The sequence below is a fragment of the Mustela erminea genome, chromosome 10, assembly GCF_009829155.1.
Source record: "Mustela erminea isolate mMusErm1 chromosome 10, mMusErm1.Pri, whole genome shotgun sequence".
NCBI classification, from domain to species: Eukaryota; Metazoa; Chordata; class Mammalia; order Carnivora; family Mustelidae; genus Mustela; species Mustela erminea.
Genome location: NC_045623.1, coordinates 72,609,701 through 72,628,036, shown reverse-complemented (window position 1 = coordinate 72,628,036; position 18,336 = coordinate 72,609,701). Strand labels below are relative to the sequence as shown.

The window sequence follows — 18,336 nt, the reverse complement described above, 5'->3', positions numbered from 1 at the left end:
GAAGAAAGACATTCCTGGCTGAGGGGACAGCATGTGCAAAGGCTGAAAGGTGGCAGCGAGGAGTGGGGGAGCCACAAAACAGCTGAGAGTTATAAAGGCAAGAAGCATGATGGCGTTCTCAGGAGAGATGGCCACAGCGCCTGTCAGGCCACGAAAGTGGCCTATCTCATTCTTCAAGGCTGTGGGGGAGACACTGGCCCATTAGGCAGGGGGAAAATCTCGTCAGACTTGGGTTTTAACCCAGCCCCGGGGGCCACATGAGGGAGTACGTTTAGAAGCCCCTCAGTGCCCCCGGCAAGTTGCCTGGGCTGGGGTGGCACTGTGCGTGTGTGTGTGCGTGTGTGTGTGTAGGGAATGGATGGTGAGCTCACTGGAGTTTGAACTGATAGGACTCAGGGACCCACTGGGTGTGTGGTCGTAGGGAGAGAGAGGAGCTGGGAGAAAGCTAAGTCACTAAGGTGACTGGCAGGACAGCAGGGGACCCTGAGGAGGCACATGCTGTGTTCAGTGCTGTTGTGCTGAGCCTGAGGTGTTGTGGGATGTCCAGAGGTGAGGCTTTCTCATCTGGGCCTCATTGGAGCCTCCCTAGACTGGACTGAATCTCCATCCAGAAGGGGGCAGGACAGCAAGGGATGGAAGCATTGGGGGTGTCTGAGGCAGTGGGCCTTGGGATGGGGTGATTCCTACTCATCTTGACCCACTGTCTTCTAGAATATCTCAGGGGCTTCTGGTTATGGGAGCTACAGCCTCGCCTGCGGAATCCTGTCCATTTATGCCCCACTGTCCCCACAGCTCAGAATCCTGTTTTGTTTATTTCACATGCGCGTGCGCGCGCACGCACACACACACACACACACACACACACGAAAAGGAAAAGAAAAGGAATAAAAAAAGCATTGTTTTTCCTGAGGGGAGAAAAGCTCAAGTCATTCCATAAAAAGGTTTTCCTCCTTCCCTGAGCTGGAGAGCAGGCTCCTTGGCACAGCCTGGCTCATGGTCCAAGTGTAAATGAGTCAGTCCTCACTGACCTCCATGATCCGGGGCATGTCTTTAATTAAGGGGACAATTGCTTTGGCTCAGGGTCTTAGGGTTTCCAGCCAACAGGTCCACCCCCTGGCAGATCCACGATGTCCTATGAGTCTTTTCTCAGCGCGGCTCAGAGTGAGGCCTCTTTCCTTTTCTTACCAGGAGGGACAAGATGTGGGCAAACTGGAAGGAGCGGTGGGGGAGGAACCACCTTGTAGAATCATCTCTAGCCACAAGGGAGTGTTTCTCTATGAATCTGGGGCTGGCAAGAACTGAGCCATGCTGCACCAGAGCCCTTGACATCTGTATCTTTCAGTTCTAGAAAGGTGCAGCGGCCAAGCCCTCAGTTTACAGGGGCCCAGGGAAGGAACGCTCTTCTTAAGGTGACCTAGAGTGCTAGGGATGGAACTCAGAGGCTAGAATTCTTTTTTTTTTTTTTTTTTTTTAAAGATTTTATTTATTTGTCAGAGAGAGAGAGGGAGAGAGCGAGCACAGGCAGACGGAATGGCAGGCAGAGGCAGAGGGAGAAGCAGGCTCCCTGCTGAGCAAGGAGCCCGATGCGGGACTCGATCCCAGGATGCTGGGATCATGACCTGAGCCGAAGGCAGCTGCTTAACCAACTGAGCCACCCAGGTGTCCCTCAGAGGCTAGAATTCTGAGCTTGTGTTCAGTTCACTGGCTTCTGCGTCCTGTGGGTATCCATCTGAGGAAAAATTAGGTGATCAGAAGAGGCAGGCCTGGGTCTCCAGGCTTAGCGTGTAGCAGGCAACCTCCCCGCAGTAGTGGTCACACCTGTAGGAGTTTCTTTTCCTCCTTTTTCCAAACTGGGCTGCTTGTGGGGATGGAGCCTCTGTCTGTGATTCGGTACTGCGAGTTTTTCTGCTCCCTGGGGACAGAGTCCTAGAAAGCCTTTGTCATCCACAAAGGTCGCTGGTGTTGGCGCTGTTGTGTTGGGGTTCCCAGGAACCTTTAAGTCTGGGAGGGATGCTGAGGCTGAGGTCTGGGCACTGGATGGAGGGAGGGCTGGGCATTTCCTGGGCCTGCTGGCTCCCAGATTGTCCCTGGAGAAGAGGCACAGGGCCCCGACACTCAGGATCTGTGCAAGGGGAAGGTTGAGGGGCCTGGAGTACTTCTCAAAGTGCTGAGTCTCCTCATTGCTCCTCAAAGACAGCTGAACGCTGGGGACATAGGCCTGCTGGGTACAGGGAAGTTTGTGGCTGCTTTCCTACAGCTTAGCCAAGACCTGAGACCCCTCTAAAGGGTAACAGACGGACTATGGGGAGGGATCCAGAAAGCAGCCACATGGCCCCGTATTATGAGCACAATCTGAGGCCCATGGGATTTGAGTAGCAGCGGGGCCTGAAAGGAAGTGGGGCCCCAAGGCTGCGTGACCTCCCTTGCCTCGGCAGTGGCTCCTTCCACAGCTCTGGGAACCTGGCACCTTGGAAACTGGGCTTGTACCTCTTCCTAGGTCTTCTCGTCCAGGGACATCCCAGAGACTGTGCTGTAGAAGGTGGGTCTGGGTGGGAGCCTGCCTAGTGGCCTGGATTGTTGGGATTGCCGTGTGTGTGTGTGTGTGTGTGTGTGTGTGTGTGTGTGTGTGTGAGAGAGAGAGAGAGAGAGAAAGACAGACAGACAGACAGGTAGGGGGATGTGTCTCACCTCTTGGCCTCTCCAGGATGGTATGTAGAATTAAGGTTAAGGGCATAAGGTGTAGGGCTAGACTACCCAGCTTCAAATCCTGGTTCTGCTGCTGACTAGTTGTATAATCTTGGGCAAATCTCTCCTCTTCTCTGTGGCTCAGTTTCCTCATCAGTGAAATGGGAATGACCTACCTTATAGAGTTGTTGTGAGGATTGAATTCACGCGAGCGTTGGCATCTAGTAAGAGCCTAAAAAGTGCTTGTTTGATTTGCATTGTTTTATACAATACTTGCTGGTGGTCCATCTCATGTGTGGCATGAGAGCGGCAGTGAGCAGCAGCGTCACGGAAGTTCACTGCTTTCTGTGCAATTAAGAGGTGGCCTGGCTCTGGGGGCAGTGTGTTCAGCAGAGCAAGGCTAGGCCTATGCAGCCGGGCAGATGTGGGTTCAAAGTCACTTACAAGACCATTGGTTAAATGACCTCACGTTTCTGTACCTCAATTTTCCCATCTGTAAAAATGGGGACAAATCTTATCTCATGGAGAAATTGTGGGAATTAAATGAGAGAACATGTGGGAGCTCTTGGCTTAGCAGCTGCCAAGCCTTAGCCTCCTGGTGGTTAATGTGGTTTTGTTCCTTTTTGCTGCTCAGAATGGCTACGACAAAATAGAATTTTCACTCAACCTATTTTTCTTCGAATTCCCTGACTTTGGATGGAAGTGATAATCCCAGCGATAGTAGTCCTAGTCCCATGTCTGGCAGTGTATTGATGGCACATGGTTCATACACGCCGCCACCTGTCTGTCATCACGTAGGAGGACAGGTCGACAAGTGTGGGACCTCGGTACCCTCACTTTATTATTTTATTTATTTATTTTAAAAGATTTTATTTATTTATTTGACAGAGAGAGACATGGCAAGAGAGGGAACACTTACGAGAGAGGGAGAAGCAGGCTTCCCGTTGAGCAGGGAGCCCGAAGTGGGGCTCGATCCCAGGACTCTGGGATCATGACCTGAGCCCAAGGCAGATCCTCAGTGACTGAACCCCCCAGGTGCCCCAGTACCCTCACTTTAAGGGGGAGGAAGCCGAACCACCTGGAGATAAGGCACAAGGCAGGTTCTGCAAAGGGAGACCCTCTCCCACCAGCAGAGGCTTGGCTCTCATCGCTCTGGGGGGCCTCTGTGCTTATGCAAATGGATGAGTGCTAATCGCTTTGCTAATAGGAAACACGCAGGAAGATAGGATCTGCAGCAGAGCGGAAAGGGCTTCCTGAAAAGCGGAGCTGGGAGAAGCCCTAGAAAAATCCAGGGAGATGATAAGGCACTGCCCTGAGAACTTGCAGCACTGGGTGTGGGGGCACGGGGCAGACGGAGTCCAAGGGAGATGCGTGGAGCTGACTGGCTGCTTTGGGCCTGGAGCCATTTGGGGGAACAGGCCTGCTGGCCAGGCAGCTAGCACAGCATTCCTGAACACCTCCTCTTTGCTTTGTCCTGATGGGGTCCTGGAGCTGCCTTGTTCTAGGACAAGAGCTCAGTATAGGATCCCCAGGGCTCTAGAGCCAGATTGCCTGGGTTCAAATCCAATTTCTGTCACTTAATTGCTGTGTGATCTTGGGCAAGGGACTCAATCTCTCTGTGCTACAATTTCCTCCTCTGTAAACTGGGGACATTATACATTAGTAATGATGTTGCCATAGGGAGTAAGTAAATTAATTCATGTCTGGGTGCTTTGAAGAGTGGCTGAGATGTAACAAAGTACTGGATAAGTGAGACATGTTGTTGTATATTTATTATATTATTTTTATTTCTTAAAGGTAACACAATTTCACCAAGTCCTTACCTTGCTTAAACTCCTTCCATAAGGTCCCATTGCCCTTAGGGCCCAGAGCATCTTTCTTGCTGAACTCTATCTCTGGTCCCTGCTCGAGCTTTGTCACTCCCTCCACGACTCCCCTTTGGTCACCCAGATGACCTGTGTTTTCCTGAATATACTGTACTCTTACCTCTGGGCCTTTGTATATTTGGTTTCCTTGACTTGGCGTGGCCCCTTCCAAAACGGGTCAAACCCACCATGTGTTTGGCTGTCACCAAGAAAACTTTATGTCTGATGCTCCTCAGTTTTAGATGCCCACAACTGGGTTCTCGTGGCCTCCTGTGCCCCACTGTCCCTGCCCTTACCACCCTGTGGTGATTGTTCAGGATCTGTGGTCCCCACTGGGCTGGCTCACGTCTCCGTACCTGGTGTATGGAGAACGGAGCAAATCCTGACCTAGAGCAGGTATGACACGTAATATTGTCAAGTGGCTCTGGATGGGGACACGGACAAGCATGCCAGGCTGTCCGTCCCAAGGTCCTATGCACTTCTACAGAAGACACGCAGTCTGAGCACACGGGGGTTGGACCGGCAGTAACGGCTGGTGGTTGTAAGAATGGGCTCTCAAGGCCAACAGATGGGGGTTAGAATCTTGGCCCAACTGCTTGCGCTGTGTGACCAAGGGCAATTGTGTGTAGCCTGTCAAAACTTCAACTTCTTCCTTGGTAAATAGGAATAATAATAGACACTTTAGCACGAAACGAAATACTGACGTAGGTGCTTTATACCACGTCTGGCGCATAGTGGAGGCCACTGCATGGTGACCGTCTGCTTCACCGTCACCAGCAGCTGCCCATCGCACTTGTTGCCAGGACACCCCCGCTCCCCCACCCCTAGACTGGAGGCAGCGGCCAGCTGTGCAGACTGCTTCTGCAGATAGAAAATGATTGCTGGGCACCGCTTCTCATACTGTTCTCCAGGATAAACCTCCTGGAAATTCAGAGCGGAGACTAGACCCGTTGGATGATCGGACATCTTGCTGTCTGCCCTGCAGGAATGATCCAACCATTTCCAGAGATCTCTTCCGGCGTTTGGATTCTGAGGCTTGGTCCCATGGCTTCAAGAATTTTGTCTTCCTCTGTCTAGGATTCTGCTGTGTGATTAAAGCCACCTTGCATACAGACAAGTGACACTTCACTCATTCATTCATTCATTTGCTCGCTGTGCGCTGAGCACCTGCTCTGTGCCAGAGTTGGGGATCCTGAGCCAGAGTTGGGGATCCCAAGCCTGGGAGCTGCTCCAACGGCTCACAGTCTGCAGGACAGACATAGATGTCAGCGGGAAAGTAAAGAAGAGGGAGGTGACAGGGATCGTGGAGGAGTCAGACACCTGAATCCCCCGAGCCCTTTCTCAGTGTCAGAAGCCAGGCTAAGGGGTCTGTGTGTGGAAGGCTGTTCCCTTCTTACAATAGCCCTGTGGGGAGGCCTGAGTGTTAGACCCATTTGAATTCATTTTCTGTTGCTGCTGTAACAACAAATGGGTTCTTTTGGTAATCCATAAACTTAGTGGCTTAAAACAAGACCTAATTATTATCTTAGAGTTCTGGAGTCAGAAGTCCAAAACCAGTTTTGCGGGACTGAGGTCAAGGCTTTGGCATGGCCAGGGCTTGCTAGCAGCCATGAGGGCAGAGTCCATCACCCTGCCTTCTGAGGTTGGAGAGAGGCTGCCTGCATTTTGCTGCTCCTGGCATCCGCCCCACTCCCATCTCTGCTTCTGCCACCACATCTACCCCTTAGAGACTCAGGCCTCTCTCTCCTAGGGATCTTTGGAACCGTGTTGGGCCCACCCATGTGATCCAGGATCATCTCCCCTCCCCAAAATCATTCAGTTAATCACACCCGCAAAGTCCCTTTTACCACGTAAGGTGATGGTTTCATAGATGTCCAGGAGGTGGACTCTGATGTCTTTGTGGGGGGCGTTCTTCAGCCCACTGAGCTCGTGTCACAGATGAGAAAACTTGGGTTTACAAGGTTAAGGGATTTGCCTGTAAAGCCGGAGCTCCCTGGTGTCAGGCTTCAAGCTCTTAATTCCAAAACAAGAAGTTGCCCAGTGGTGGTGAAACTTGAACCAGGTTTTGAAGAGCACGTCTTGGTTAAAAGCTGCGGCAGGTAGAGGAATGGTGTGGACAGGAGCATCGGGAAAATAAACGAGGCATTGGCGTTGGGGGCCGTACGCTGCTCTGATTGTCTGGAGTGAGAAGGGGCGAGAGGGGACAGGTCAGCAGGGTCTAGAGCTCGGAATGCCCAGCCTAAGACGTCTGCAAATCGGTCTGAAAGACAGGATGAACTGCCCGGGTGGGGGTTACCTGGATGTCTGGGCTCAAATCCCCTCCCCTCCCTGAACCTGCATTTCCAGGCAGGAGAAGCAGTGGGCCAGCTCTCCTGCGGTGACTGTGAGTCCACCTCCGCCCTCCCCACCCTCCCCTCGCCCCCGGGCCCCCTGCCCCCTCACCGCTCAGCTGAGTCTGGTCCCATCCGTCCCCTCGCAGGATCGAGGGCTGGATGAACTGCCCCTCCCCCCATATCTAGGACAACGACGGTTTCCAAATATCTGTCTGTTGAAATAATGTTCTCCGGGTGCGGGGCCTCCCTCCCTCACATTCCTGGGCGAGCATGCCTGTTTGGCTTGCTCGGACAAATATTGACTTTCTCTGTCCTTCTCACTCTGGGTCTGTTTAAAAGGCATCAATCTTTGCCAGGGTGTGAGCTCCCTCTCCGTAACCTGTGGCCTCTGAGGTCCTATCCGGGCAGGGAGTGGTCGGGAGGGGCTCACTGGCCCCAGGGACACTTCTTTCTTGCTTGGCCACAGAGAGGAGCTTTTAATGAAGAGCTGGCACCTGTTAGGTGCCTTCCATCCGTCCTAACAAGTCTCAGTTATCCAACACCTACTAACTACATCTGCTACAACAGGGCTGGCCTGGGGTGACGTGGCAGAAACAGGGACCCCCTGCCTCCACATTTCTCTAGACTTCACCACAACCAGGAGGGAGGGCTGTGTGATCCTCTGTCAGGAACCCTCTAGACTTTGCCTTTAGAAATGTGGTCCTGCTCCCATCAGGGTCTAACACACCGTCATCTCTCTCCTGATTCTTTAATGACCCTCCTAACGGGTCTCTCTGCTCCTGCTCCTGTTCCCTCACTCTGGCCTCAACCCTGAAGCCAGAATGATTTGTTAAAACGGCTGTGGGATCATGCCCTTCCTGGGCCCCCAGCCCTCCAGCAGCCTCCCAGCCACTCAAAGTAAGATTCTTACAGACGCTCTGGCTTTCTGGTTGTGTCTCAGCCCAAGAAACCTAGCACTTGCTCTTCCTTCTGCCTGGAACAGTGTCCGCAGGGTCTGGCAGACCTTCTCCCACTCCTCTTTGTTGTTTCTGCCCAAAGGTTACCTTTTCAGTGAGCCCTTTCCTGCATGGCCCCAGGTCCACCATTTCCCTGCTTCTACTTTCCCACCTCCATAGCGCCCCCCGCCATCTGCCATCTAGCCCATCTAGTGCATCGTCCGTCTATTTTCACCACCTACTTGGTGTGCTGTCCGTCTGGCCCAAGGGCAGGGCCTTCTGTCTGTTTTACCTGCAGCGGCATCACTGGGACCAAGATCAGCGCTGGGGCACAGCAAGGGGCCCGAGGGACCCCGTGCATCCCCGCTTTGCAGGCATGCGTCGGTGGGGTTGTTAGGGTGAGAGCTAATGTTGACTCTGTGCTCTCTGAGCACGCTGCGTCCACTCACTGGCTAATGGTTGCAGCAACCATCCAGGCCCAACTCTTGCCCCTCTTTCACAGATGAAGCAACTGAGGCACCAAGGGGGTATAGGGTCAGTCCTGGGTGCATTGAGGCCCGAAGTCCGTCTCCCAGCCTTGCCACACGGCGTCCAACCAGAGTGGGATGGTGGACCACAGCAAGGTCAAGGACGGAGGGGGACCTGATGTCCAAGCCCACGAGCCCTCACCACCCCCTCCCCACCTGGTCTGGCCACCTGTCACCAGGACTCACCTGTGCACAGACTGGCGGACCCTGCTCTCATCCTGTGGCATTTGGCCAGGCCTCTTTTCCTCTTCAGCTCCTCCCTGCTTCCAGCCCCAATCTCTCTGTCTCTCGGTCTCTGTTTCTATGTCTTTCTCTGTCTGTGTCTCTGTCTCTGTCTCACTGTCTCTTCCAGAAGCACTGCTACCTATCCTGCTGCCCTGGGAGTTGCTCTTAGACCTCATCTCCCTCCTCTCCTTTGCTCAGAGCTCCCGGATCATGGCTAACCTCCTTCCTGGCCTTGTGTGTCTGACTCAGGAAATCCACCACCACTCACTTGCCTCCCCCGTCCAAGAAGGCCTGCCCCCCTGATTTCCCCTGCGAATCCTCGTGGAACCCACCTCTGCTTTTGGGATACCCTCTCCTATTTTCTCACTCTAGCCCACCTCCTACTCCTATTTTACTTTGAAAAATTTTAGAGAACAGAGAAATTTTAAGAATCGTCAACCAGCCTCCTTCTACCCTTCCTGTGGATTCACCCACCGTCATCAAGGTATTCTCTCTCCTCCCCTCTCTCCTTCCACGATCCTCCTCCCTTCTCCCCTACCATCTGTGAGTAAATACCAGCCCTCTTCCCTCCGACTTCAGTATGTAAAAAAAAGACATTCTCTTACGTGACCGCAATATAATTGTTGCCCTGGCATTTTAACCTTGATACTATACTATTATCTAATACTTAGCCCAGATTTGCATTTTCCCAATTTGCTAAATGATGTCCTCTAGAACATTTTATTGTAGTTGTCATGTCTCTTCAACCTCCTTTAGTCTAGAATATTTCCCAGCCTTCCGTTTTTGTCATGTTTCATGACATTGACAATTTTTTGGAGTCTAGATCAATTATTTAGTAATATGTCTCCTGCTTTGGATTTGTCTGTTTCCTCATGATTTGAATCAGGTTAACTATTTTTGGCAGGGCTACCCCTATCCCTGCCCTCAGACTCTGCCTCTCTCTCTCTCTGGCTCATCCCATCCACATTGCTCTCCACCTTTGCCCTTGACCTCACCAAATCCTGCCAGTGCTTCCCCACCCATCTCCAGCCCCAGCTCCAGCCCCAAAGTTCTGCTCTGACACCAAAGAATGGTGTGGGAGGAGTGGAGAGGCCACCCTGCCCGTTCCACTAGGAAGGGGAGGGAACCAAGGATACTTTCCTTGGAGAGGCTCAGGCTCAGGAGGTGATGGTTTGTTCCTCAGACAGGTTTCAGCCGCAGAACCTTCTGTTCAGACACACAGAAAAGATGAAGACTGGTCCTGCTGTTATCGAAGAGGCATGTGTATGTGCACATGAGTGTGCCTGTGTGCACGTGTGTGCGTGCGTGTGTGCACGTCTGGCACATCTGGTCTTGAGCTTGAGTTTTGAAGCTCCAGCCACTCAGGTTCCTTTTTTGCTCCAGAATGCCCCTTGGGGATTTTCATCAAGCCTTTGGGGTGGGGTCCCACAGATCCCAGGAAACTGAATCCCACAAATATCCGCGAGATTTACTGTGTGTTAAGCCCAGTGCTAGGTCCCAGGGAAGAGGGATTGAAAATGGTATAAGCACTGGCTTTGGAGTCCTGTAGATCTGGGCTCCAATCCTTCCGCCTCTTTTCTTCTGGCTGTGTGGTTCTGGGCAAGTTACTCAACCTTTTTAAACCTTGTCTTCTTAATCTGTAAAATGGACATCATAATAAGTATCTATCTCTGGGCATTCCTTGTGAAGATGAAATGCAGAAATGCCCTTGCATGCCTGGCACATAGTAGGTGGACATCTCTAAGGGGAGTGAGGAGAGCAGGAAGGGGTTCCTTGGGCTGAATATGGGCCCCCCACCCCGCCAATGCCCCCTGGTAGGTTGAGGAGCTTATTGTCAGAACAGTTGTTTCTGATACACAGAAGGCTCATTGCTTTCGCTTCCAAGCCTGTCATTCTGTGGTGGGTAATCAAGTGAGGCTTTGATGGTTGATTCAGTGGATTAGGGCTGGGGGAGTTTCCAGGCCCAGCCCTTGGCAGTGACTTTGGCAGGAGAGACTTTTAGTGCTGAGGGAGGGAGCAGGGAGACAGGGAGCCCTAATTCACATCAGCCTCTGCCTTGGACCTTACCCACCCTCCGCTTGGAGACCACACCAGCTTGTCCAGATGTGGGAGAGGAACTCGTTACATGGCTCCGCAGTTGGGGGAGTCTGAGTTCTGGTCATGGCTCAGCCTCCAGGCCTGTATGAACCAGGGTGTCACTGCCTGGCTCCCAGAATATTTCTCTCATCTGTGTGTGTGTGTGTGTCTGTGTGTGTGTGTGTGTGTGTGTGTGTGTACTGAATTCATTTATTCATTCATCAATATTAGTTGAGTAGCTACTATGTACTAGGTGCTGGCAATAGTGATGAACAATAGAGACAAGGTCCCCAGCCCTTCCAGAGCTTACTTTTTTTTTAAAATTAATTTATTTATTTGAGAGCGAACGAGCGAGAGAGAGCTCATAGCAAGGGCAGGGCAGAGGTGCAGAGGGAGAGAGAGACTCTCAAGTAAACCCCTCACTGAGTGCGGAGCCTGGCGTAGGGCTTGATCTCACGACCCAGAGATCATGACCTGAGCCAAAATCAAGAGTCAGACATTTAACCAACTGAGCCTCTTAGTGCCCCCAGAACTTACAATCTAATGGGAGTGGTAGACACATACGTACAGGTAAATAGCACAGGTGTGAACTGCTTGTGTCCATTTCTATGTGGATTTTTCCCCATTAACTCAGTACAGTAACGTAAATGTACTTTATCTTTCTTAAAATTTTCTTTCTTTTTTCTTTTTTTAAAGATTTTTATTTATTTATCTGACAGATCACAAGTAGGCAGAGAGACAGGCAGAGAGAGAGAGGAGGAAGCAGGCTCCCCGCTGAGCAGAGAGCTCGAGGTGGGGCTTGATCCCAGGACCCCGGAACCATGACCCGAGCTGAAGGCAGAGGCTTTAACCCATTGAGCCACCCAGGCACCCCTCTCACAATTTTCTTATAACATCTTTTTCTCTAGCTTATTTATTGTAAGAATACTGTGCATAATACATGTAATGTACAAAATATATGTTAATCAACCATTTGTGTTATTGGTAAGATTTCCAGTCAACAGTAAGCTATTAGCTAAATTGTGGGGGAGTCAAAACTTACATTGGGATTTTTTACTACAGACTGGGGGAAGGAATGTCAGCACCCTTAACCTCTGTGTTGTTCAAGGATCAATTGTAACTAGAAATGTGACAAATACCACACAAAAAAGGTATAGAGTGCTCTTAGAGTGACTAGTGTTGGGGGAGAGTCAGGGAAGCCACTCCTAAGGAAGTAACGTCTATGTGGGGCCTGGAGGATCTGTGGGAGTTGGTTATTCAAAGGGAAAGAAGGGGTGTGTTGGTAAAAGCAGGTGAGAATTCCAGATAGAGGGAGCAGTATGTACAAAGGTCCTGGGGCAGAAAGAGCACAAACAATTTACAAGTTTTGCCACACAAGAGTGCTTGATATATGCCCTGTCCATTTTAATTGATTCACAGGAAATGGCTCTCATAATAGATAGGATGCTCAGCCTTCCTTTCCTCTGTTTTCTATGTCTCCAAAGAGTGGAGTGGCTAGGAAGGAGGTAGGAGAAGGGAAGTTGCATCTTCAACAAGAAAAAACATTTCCTGTATCTTGGGCTCTCTTTTGCATTTCTTCACTCTTATAATGACAGATTATAGTTGGGAGTTTCTTCTTTCTTTCTTTCTTTTTTTTTCCCACCTCTTCCTTTGGCTCTTTCTCCTTGCTTCGTATCAATGTCTGTTGGGAGGAGAAAAGCCTACAGTTTTTTGTTTGTCTGCCTGTTTTGTTATCTGTGTAAATGGACTCATTTTCAGTGCAGGTGATCCCAGTGAGGGGTCCGTGTGTGTGTGTATGTGTGTGTGTGTGTGTGTTTCATGAAGTCATGGCCTCCACAAAGTCCCAGGGAAATCTTACCCAGTTCTAAGAGTTGACGCGGGGACCCCAGCAAAGCGTGCGAGGTAGTGACAAGTCTGGGTGGTGGCAGTCACAGGTGGGAGGCTCGGGCTGGAATGCCCGGCTGTGGAGTTAGTATGTGGATGGCAGGAGAAGGGGGTGAGAAGAGGCTCTCCATCCTTGAAGGCCCCATTGGCCAGACACGGCTGTGATTTTGCTAGGGGCTCAGTTGGGAGGAGCACAGGGTGTTGTCTTGGGTGCTGCTGCCGGCATCCTAGAGCCAGCTGCCGAGGGAATATTGCTCTAGCAGTCCCTGACAGTGCTTGAGAGACTGGGGGCTGCTGCCTGAAGCCCCTCTGTGTGGTGTACTGGCTCAAGAAGGCTGAGTGTGCTCTGTAGCTGAGTCTCCCTAAACCTTGGGCTGCAAGCACACAACAGGGAGCTCGTGCAGAGGCAGGCAGGCAGAGAGGAGGCTGTGCACATGCAGCCCGTTACTATCTGTCAAGGTCTGTGGAAGGACGATTGGGGTAGAGGGTGGTGTACAGATCTGGGTTTGGGGACCTCCCAGGGACCTGTCTGAAATGAATGTCTGAAAAAATTGTGTAAATGTGAATGTGTGTGTGAATGGTTTGAGGTGGTGGAGCTGGAGGACTTGGCCATGACCAGCCTGGTGGGAGGTAGGCCTCCAAGGGCTGTGGCCAGTTCCGGAGCCCACTGTGGAGTGGATGAGTGACTCTTTCCCCTGAGGCTGTGGTCTGACAGTGGAAGCATTATTTCAGGACCTGGCAGGTCTGAGCAGGCCCACCTCAGCCCTGATCCATTCAACTCAGCAGCTCAGCCTAGCTCAGCCCAGCTGTCACACCTCTTTTAACCTGAACTCCATTCAGCTCTGCTTAAGGCAACTTGACTCAAGATGACCCAACTTGACACAGCCCAGACACTCAGCCCAAACTCCCTTCTACCCAACTTGGTAGAGCCCTGTTTAAACCAATGCTACTCCGGACAATCCATCCATCCATCCTAACCTCCAAACTCAACTCTCGGCTCCACCTATCCTACATCTATCCAGCTAGCATCTTGACTCAGTTCAGCACAAGACGGTTTTTTTTCAGCACTCATTATGCTTTCACCTTGACTCAACTCACCCCATCCTCTCTCAGCTCAACCTGAATTTAAATCAACACAGCCTGGGGCACCTGGGTGTCTCAGTGGGTTAAAGCCTCTGCCTTTGGCTCGGGTCATGATCCCAGGGTTCTGGGATCGAGCCCCACATCGGGCTCTTTGCTCAGCGGGGAGCCTGCTTCCCTCTCTCTCTTTGCCTGTCTCTCTGCCTACTTGTGATCTCTGTCTGTCAAATAAATAAATAAAATTTTGAAAAAAAAAATCAACACAACCCAACCTAACTCAGCCCAACGTAACTCAGTTTACCTTAGCTCAGCTTGGTTCGGTTTTAAGCCCAGTCCAGATTACCTGGGCCAAGAGCAGCCCAGGTTACCCCGACCTGGTCCATAATAAGTCAACCCAATTTGACTCAATTAGCCTTCACTAAAGTTTTCTAGATTTGATTTAATTTATCTCAGTCCTTTAGTAAATTTCCTTAGAATACGAACCCTATGAGGGCAGAGATTTTATATGTTTTAGTCACCCATGTATTCCAAAATACATAAAAGTAGTGATGACAAATCCAGCAGGGTGCTGTGGCCATTAAGAAATATGGTGGTCAAAGAAAACCTCTCTAGGACGTGATATGTGAGCCAACATCTGAACAAAGGAATGGGACCTTTGGTTATCTGGGGCAAGTGTTTTTCAGGAATAGGATACAGCAAGTGCAAAGGCCCTGAGGCAAGAACAAACTAGGTGTATTCATGGGACAGGAAGGCCAGTGTGGCTAGAACAGTGTGAGATCCAAGAGACTTGTTTAAATTTAGTCTCTCCTGCTAATCTGTTAGCTTTGAGAGGGTCAGGACTGTCTTGCACATGGCTGTATTCCCTGCTTCTGGCCCATACTGAGACATAGTAAGCATTTAAAAACAATTTTTTGAATGAATAGATTCAACTGAACATAATGCAAATGGATTTAACCCTAATGAGCATATTTATCTCAATGTACTTTAATTCCACTCAACTTGAAAAGACTTTCTTTGGATCTTGTAACCTCTGGAAAGGATGGCTGGAGTTCTACAAACTGAGGAAAGAAGATTCTCCAAACTCCCGTGAACTCCCTCTGTGAACCCCTGTGTAAGGGGGGAGAGTTAGCATCTGCCTCTCCTCTCTTGCGAGTGTGGTGGGGGTTGGTAGGTTATGAGTGTGGAAGGGCTTTATGGACAAGAAAAACCTGAGAGCCTCCTTGTCCTTGGAGATGAGGGAGTGAGGGGGAGGGAGGGCACACAGGTGATCTCTGCAGTCCCTTCTGCCCATGACATTCCACGGACCTGTGGTTCTGTGAGAGGATCGCAGACCAAATCTGGGCAAGTCCCACCTCAGCTTCTGCTTCGGCTCTTCTGTGGCTCCTCCCACAGACCTGGCTCCCTCTGGGTCTCTGGGTCTCCGATTCCCTCTGCTTAGACTCTGATTCCTTCTTTTGTTCTTTTTCCTTTTTTTTTTTTTTTTTAAGATTTTATTTATTTGACAGAGATCACAAGTAGGCAGAAAGGCAGGCAGAGAGAGAGGAGGAAGCAAGCTCCCTGCTGAGCAGAGAGCCCGATGCGGGGCTCGATCCCAGGACCCTGGGATCCTGACCTGAGCTGAAGGCAGAGGCTTTAACCACTGAGCCACCCAGGCGCCCCTTCTTTTTCCTTTTTAAATCTCAGGTGGGGGCAGCGAGTTTAGTTAACAACGCTTCTCTGCACGGCAGACCATCGTTCTCGTCTTTCTTGCAAGGCCCGGCTCTGGTTTGGCTGTTCTGCTGCTTTTCCTACTGCTTCGTGGCCAGTCCGCCCTCCCATTTCCCTCTTCCCTATATGTCCCCACTCTAATGTGTTTGCTGTCTGACCTTGCAAATGCACGTTTCTTTGAAAAAATATATGGTGTTGTTTACTTTGTGTGTGTTTTTCATTTATATAAATGGTATTTTGCTTCAGAGCACCTTCTGTTTCTTATTTTTTTCCACTTAACACATGTTTTTAGGATCTCTGCATATCACTTTGTGTCCCTCTGGCGTCTCGTCCATGGCCTCTAATGGTGTAGGGCGTGTGTGCTGTATGCCCACGCTGCGGTTTCGGGACCTGCTCTCCCGTGACCCCCGGCCCCTCGGGAACGTCCCACCGAACGTTCTCATAGCTTTTCCCTCAGACCCAGGGCAGGAGTTTCTTGGCGGTGAACAGCCAGGAGGAGCGTTGCCCAGAGGGATCCGAGCTGGATTTAATTTCCCTTCGTTCTGCCTAATGGAACCTTGGGCGGGCACAGGTTTTCAGGTCCCCAGAGTCTTTGCCAGCATTTGGTATTACTCAACTTTTACACTGACAGTCTGATGGGGGAGAAAATGTGTCTCACAGTTTTGATTTGCATGTCTCTGGTTACGGGGGAGGTGCAACGCGCCTCTTATACCTGTGGGCCCACAGCCCCTGAAGGCCTTGTGGGAGGCCTCCAGGGCTAGTTCACCTCCGCGTCTGGCCTGGGGTCTGGTCCAGTGAACGTGCCGGGGAGTGCTTGATGACTGACTGACTGAGACCGAGGGTGTCCGTGCTGTGGTTTTGACGGGTTCAGAGGTCACGCTGGGAGTGAGCAGCATGAGCCAGGTGGAGGGCTAAGACATTCATAGCTGGAAAGAGGAAGGAGAAGCAGAGGAGACTGTAAAGCTAGGTTCAGAGTTCATTGGCCGGGCCATAGGTTCGAGACCTAGCTGGAAAATTCCTCCAACTTTGGGATGTTCATGTCCTGTTGCTCGTTGGAGAGGCCAACCCTGCGGGGCCAGCCTGAGCGTACTGACGTAAGCCGGGGAGGCAGCGCAGTGGGAGGACCGGTGCCTCTCACACCTGCTCTTTACTGCTTTTCTCACCAGACCTGACTGCTGATCCGTCCCTACCCAGTCTCCTTACAGTTCTTGCTTTCTCTTGCCCAAGCGGTAGTCCAAGATGCATCTGCCTAACTCCCTCTTCGCCTTTATCTTGGGACCAAAAGCTGCAGGGGCTGTTGGGCGGCCCTGGCTTCGGATCAGCCTTGCATTGCAAGCCCTTGCGGCCCCCCGGAGCTGCTGCCGTGGCCGCCCCCTCAGGGAGCCCTGGCTCTGCGCAGTCCACCGGCTGGGCTTCGGGCTGAGGTAATTCTCCACCCGAGTCTGCTCCCTTTTCTCCGGGGCCCTTCTTTTCCTTCCACGTGGTTTGGCAGAGGCTGAAAGGCAGAAGATTACAGGCGCGCAGTACAGCCTCACAAACCAGCGTGAAACCCCATGGTTGTCTTTTTCCACCCTCTGCCTCTACTTAGTTTTTCCTTTCTCTGAGGAACTGGGTTCCCAGCATCTCCTCCTTCCTGAGGATCAATCAGTTGGCGGGGTGCTGTGGGAAAGAAATTTGCATTCAATCATGCCCATGGCAACCATCATAAGCAGGGCCCGTGTTCCTGTCCTGGAGCCCAGACTCCTTTCTGTTTAAAAGACTTGGGGTTTACAAAACTAAGTGGACTAGAACCTGACTTTTAATAGCACATTTGAACAGCATTTCAGGAAGTTTGAAGAACAGAACTCGAAAGCGGCTTTTCTTCAAGGGCTATTATTAATCACAGGACTCATCCGAGCAGTCCTTCTCATTTTTCTGGCATATTCCAAGAATCCAAACATTTTCACATTAGTCATCCCCTGCGACACCCTTCGCTCTCTTGGGATGATGGCAGTGCCGGCATTGTCTGCCTTGTAGCTTCGAACTGTGTTTCTCAAACCTGAATGTGCACACAGGTACCTGGGGACCCTGTCATACAGCAGAGCCCAAGTCGGTAGGCCTGGGGTAGACCTGGAGTTCAGGGGTTTTCAGGGGGGCTCAGAAGCCTCTCCCTATTCACTGCCAATTATATAAGAGCCCTGGGCTATTGTGCAGCAAGACAAGGATCAGGATCGTGCAGGGCTTCTGACCTCGATGAGCCCACAGTGCGGTGGGAGAGCAGACATGACTTCCGGGGCTGAGAGGATAGTGTGTAGCATTTATAACCTCTGCGAGGGCAGGCTGTGGCCTTCATCTGTCCCCTCTGCTGTCTCAGCCCCAGTCCTTGGGCAGTGGATGTCCTGGTGTGTAGTGGATATTCCAGAAGCTTCTTTGCATGTGGGGGGGGACGAATGACTGAATGGGACCCAGTGGGTGCAAATGAGGGAGTGATCAGTTCTACCCAGGGTGCAGTGAGGTGGGGAGGACTTGTCAGGGAAGGCTTCTCGAAGGAGGTGAGTTTGGATCCAGGCCTTTTTTTTTTTTTTAGATTTTAGTTATTTGACAGAGAGAGAGACAACCTGAGCTGAAGACAGATGCTCAACAGACCGAGCCACCAGGGCACCCCTGGATCCAGGTCTTAAAGATCAGTGGGTGTCTGTTGGGCACGGTAAGGGGGAGTGGGCAGATCTGGAGCAGAGGGTCCTGCTTAACCCACCTCTGTGTTGGTGAGGGGACCTGGCAGATCTGTCCTAGATTCAGAATGCCAACTGCTCCCTGGAGGCCCTCCTCTTCTCCAAGATACCTGGACCATGTGGGTATGGCCTCTGGGTTCTCGCAGCTCCATAGAAAGTTCCCTTTCAGGAGACAGAGGTGTCCCGCCAGGAAGGTGATTCAAGCCTGCTTGAGCATACTGTGTTCAGAGTGGGCTCAGGCCCAGGGAGGGACCTCCCTGGTGTCTGCTCCTGGGGCCTCAGAGATGAATCAGACTGCCCTCTGGGAG

At 51.3% G+C, this 18,336-nt stretch overlaps 1 long non-coding RNA gene across 1 annotated transcript; it reads right to left on the bottom strand.

The window, feature by feature from the left end:
- Positions 1-5,746: 5,746 nt before the first annotated feature.
- Positions 5,747-7,076, bottom strand: LOC116600978. The gene is made up of 3 exons (XR_004289877.1): positions 6,993-7,076; positions 6,398-6,728; positions 5,747-5,795 (listed from the first exon to the last, which is right to left on the bottom strand). It is a non-coding gene; the product is annotated as an uncharacterized LOC116600978 (long non-coding RNA).
- Between the last annotated feature and the right edge of the window lie 11,260 nt (positions 7,077-18,336).